Source organism: Heteronotia binoei, chromosome 1, assembly GCF_032191835.1.
Source record: "Heteronotia binoei isolate CCM8104 ecotype False Entrance Well chromosome 1, APGP_CSIRO_Hbin_v1, whole genome shotgun sequence".
In the NCBI taxonomy this organism is placed as follows: Eukaryota; Metazoa; Chordata; class Lepidosauria; order Squamata; family Gekkonidae; genus Heteronotia; species Heteronotia binoei.
Genome location: NC_083223.1, coordinates 1,139,380 through 1,144,206, shown reverse-complemented (window position 1 = coordinate 1,144,206; position 4,827 = coordinate 1,139,380).

The window sequence follows — 4,827 nt, the reverse complement described above, 5'->3', positions numbered from 1 at the left end:
TACACCGGGAGAGGAGAGGCTATGTATTGCGCATGCACTTTCCCTGGGGGGGTAGGATTCCCAGAGGGAGCCCACCCCCACCCCCCCATATGAACATAAGAGAAGCTATATATACATATATATACACACTGTGGCTAATAGCCACTGATGCACCTCTGCTCCATATTTTTATCTAACCCCCTCTTGAAGCTGGCTATGCTTGCAGCCGCCACCACCTCCTGTGGCAGTGAATTCCACATGTTAATCACCCTTTGGCTGAAGAAGTACTTCCTTTTATCTGTTTTAACCCGACTGCTCAGCAATTTAAAAAGTAATTTTAAAAAGTATGATGGGAGTAAGGTTTTATTATGATAATTAAAATTCCGCAAGCGTATTAAGATAGTTGCTGAGCTGATATAATTGAGTATACCTTCCGGTGATGTCGGAGGTGTGTGGCATATGCAAATAGGTTATGCAAATGAGTTGTGCTAATGAACTCTGGCACCTCTTTTTTCTACAAAAGGACCTGTTTTTCAGAAACCATCAAACTCTGTTCCTGGTTTGATACGCATGAAGCTGCCTTATATAAAGCCAGACTGTCTGTCTATCATACGCCATCAGTTTGTCAAGGTCAGTACTATCTACTCTGACCCGCATCTTACCCTTTTGCCCTGACTCTTTCAACCTGACTCTTTCAACTGGAAATGCTGAGGATCGAACGCGGGACCTTCTGTACGCAGGGCAGATTATCCACCCCTGGCATAACAGATATGTCCCAACATCCCACATAGCCCCAATTGTTGAGGCTGCTCAGGAATCCTTCTTGCGTAAGAAAGCAACTCCACAAAGAACAAAGGCCCTATTTTTTTTTTTTTTTTGCTTGGCACATGAGATGCTTCTAAGTAGGAGTGCTCCCCCCCCCCCCAACAATTGCAGAGGCTCTGAATGAAGCCAAGGAAAGAACCGACAGAAGAAGAAAGCGAGCCACAGCAGATATTATCTTCCCTTTCAGCGGCTTCCAAAAAAACCCTTTACAGCTAGCAAGTGCCGGCGTGCGGGTTATCTTTACACCGATGATTCTCCCTAATATAGATGCTCCGTTGATCACAAAATGCATGGACGAATGGCACTACAGCTCTTAATAAGGGTTTCTGTTATTAGGGTGGGTTTTTTTTTTTAAAGGGACTCCAGGCGTGCCTGAGTGGAATGCAAACCACTGCTATTTGAGACGCTAATTCACCTGCTGCCAATTCGATCCTGTGGAGGCCCCCAAAGCGAGTCAGGATGGGCAGCTACAGTCCCTGCCATGCCGAATTTCTACTAGGGTTACCTGGTCCAATTCAAGAGATATCTGGGGACTTTGGGGGTGGAGCCAGGAGACATTGGGGGTGGAGCCAGGAGCAAGGGTGTGACAAGCATACTTGAACTCCAAAGGGAGTTCTGGCCATCACATTTAAAGGGACCGCACACCCTTTAAATGTCTTCCCTTCATTGGAAATAATGAAGGATTGGGGCACCTTCTTCAGGGGCTCATGGAATTGGACCCCCTGGGCCAATCTTTTTTTAAACTTGGGGGTGTTTTGAGGAGAGGCTCTGGATGCTATGTTGAAAATTTAGTGCCTCTACCTCAAAAACATCCACCGCAAAGCCCCAGATAACTGGGGATCAATTCTCTATAATACCCTATGGGAATCGGTCTCTGTGGGGAATAATGGGGTGCCCAGCAGATATTTCCCTCCCCCCCCTTCCACTTTCTGATAACCCTGAAACAGGGGGAGGGCCTCCAAACCAGGGGATCCCCTGCCTCCACCTAGGAATTGTTAGCCCTAATTTCTACCGCCCTGACTTTGAGGAAATAGATCTTGCAGATGCCTCCCCAAGCTTCAGAGCAGGGAGGATGGCCCATTAAAAATGCATTTGCACACACGTGTATAGAGGCAGAAACAGGGAAATCAGCATCTTTATCAGAGCACGCTCTGTCTCTCTGCCAGGCAAGAGAGAGAGGGCAGAGCACAGAGGTCGCATCCCGCAGCTCTTGAGTCACCATCACTGTGCACGGAGTGGAGGAGCACCAGAGCAGCTGTCTCTGCACTCAGGAGTATGGCCAGACCTGGAGGAAATTACTGTTCATCGCAGACCCTTGGGGAACTGGCAAAACATTGAGATGCTGAGCCGTAACCCCCTCTCCTAAAGAGCCCAGGTTGCCTTTGGGCATGTAAACAAAGGCTGCGGTCAGACATCACAACAAGAAGAAGAGAATCATAGTTGGAAGGTACCTCTAGGGTCATCTAGTCCAACCCCCTGCACAATGCAGGAAACTCACAAACACCTCCCCCTAAATTCACAGGATCTTCATTGCTGCCAGTTGGCCATCTAGCCTCTGCTTAAAAACCTCCAAGGAAGGAGAGCCCACCATCTCCCGAAGAATCTTAGAGTTGGAAGGGACCTCCAGGGTCATCTAGTCCAACCCCCTGCACAACGCAGGAAACTCAAACACTTCCCCCTAAATTCACAGGATCTTCATTGCTGCCAGTTGGCCATCTAGCCTCTGCTTAAAAACCTCCAAGGAAGGAGAGCCCACCACCTCCCAAGGAGGAAGCCTGTTCCACTGAGGAATCGCTCTAATGGTCAGGAAGTTCTTTGTAATGTTGAGCCGGAAACTCTTTTAATTTCAACCTGTTGGTTCTGGTCCTACCTTCCGGGGCCACAGAAAACAGTTCCACACCCTCCTCTAGATGACAGCAGAAGGCAGCTTAATATGTTGATGTATTCACCTGGCCTAGAAGAGAACTCATTCTCCACTACATTGGGTCAGCCTTTACACTTAGACTTACCCTCCATGAATCTCTCTAATCCTGTTTTCAAGCTGTTGATTCCTGTAGCCGTCCCCACATCCACCCTATGAAATAGCCACGTGTGAGTTCTTCAGTTCCAGTGCACACACACTGCCTCATTTGGATTGTAACTGAGCCGACCTCTCCCAACACATTGTTTGATCCCCAAGCCAATTATTATATTGTTTTAGCGATGTACCCATATCAGCCTTGCCTGGGGCCACAATTTTCCTAAACAAATGGCACTCTTTTTCCAGGGCAGGGTTTCCAGAGCTAAACATTACACCAGTTTGCTTGCTGGCTTCTTCTCCGTCTCTCCAGGAAACGCTGGCCAGTTCTCTCTCTGACTTCTCCAGCACCGGGTACATCCTGCTCTTCCCAAATCAATTTCCCCTCACCTTCCTTTAATTTTCCCTCTTAGATTGCTTGTGTGTTTCCCCCTGCGTGATGTGTACGCATGTTTATTCTTTATTCTTTCCCTTCACAAAAATACCTTTCGGATTACCCAGCCTGGTTTATTTGAGAGTTCCCAGGAAACAATTGCTGTAAACATTGGTTGAAATCCTCTCGTTAACCTCTCTCGCTAAGTGTCCAATTATGCTAATTCCCCCAATTAATTCAGAGACCTCTCATTTGGGTAACACAATCACAGCGTTGGGGCCTGGCTGGAGCTTGTCTGCCGCTAGCCCGATGCTGTAGTGCAGCTCAGGAGAACATGTTTTTTCAGGGCTTGGTTTTAACTCCAGCGATTGCCATCTGTGCTCTTGGATAAACAGTAATTCCCCACAGATGTTTTCAGTAATGCCGTGATGTACAGCCATGAACCAAGCCTCCGGAAGCCACAGAGCACTTGGGTGCTGCGCTGTGTTTCTATCAGATTAGACTCAAAGCGTGTTTCGTGCCCCGAATGCAGCCACGTGGAAAGAAGAAATGTTGTACGTCATCGGCAAGAGCAGGGCATGTTTCCTGAGGGAATTTCGGTGGCTTTGCACAAATTCTGGATCTGACCTAGATTCAGAGCCACCCGGCTCAGTGCAATGGCTATTTATAGCACCTGAAAATAACTGGCCCTTCAGTTTCTGCAGCAGAGCAGAGGGACAGATTAGGATCCAGCTGACCAGGACAGGGTAACAAAAGCCAGTCTCCATCTAATGTGGACGGCCTACAGGGCACACGTCATCCAATATATATTGGGTCGGGTCCCATGAAGGATTTATGGGGGCAGGAGGGGGGCATTGTTGACCTATTCCCCCTTGGGGAGGCTACCTATGACCAGAGTTTCCTCTAAGCTAAATTAGTGTGAGCTAGCTCACCAGTTTTTAAGCCTCCAGCTCACACATTTTTGTCTTAGCTCAAGAAGGAGCTAAGTAACATATGCAGTAGCTCACAACTTTAATGCCAGCAGCTCACAAAGCAGGATTTTTGCTCACAAGACTCCACAGCTTAGAGGGAGCATTGCCCATGAGTCTCATTTTGATGTAGTGGTTAGGAGTGCGCGGACTCTTATCTGGGAGGACCGGGTTTGGCTCCCCACTCCTCCACTTGTAGCTGCTGGAATGGCCTTGGGTCAGTCATAACTTTAGTAGGAGTTGTCCTTGAAAGGGCAGCTTCTGGGAGAGCTCTCTCAGCCCCACCCACCTCACAGGGTGTCTGTTGTGGGGGAGGACAGTAAAGGAGATTATAAGCCACTCTGATTGAGAGAGAAGGGCTGGGTATAAAGCTACCGTCTTCTTCTTCTTTGTCTTCATCCCCCACCATACTGTTCCTTGGGGGGGGCATCACCTCAGCACACCTTTTCACAGTATATTTGGGATTGCAGCACAAACAGGAAGAGAGGAAGTGATGCTCTGCTGACGGAAGTCACCAGAGGAAATTTCCAGTGGCATCCCAGCCTTTCACTTTCAACTCACAGTGAAAGGGGAAAGATGGATCAATTTCCAGAGGGTATGGAAATCACACCTTCACCCACATCTGCGACTTCCACCTGCACCAAACTGAAACCGCATCACCGAAA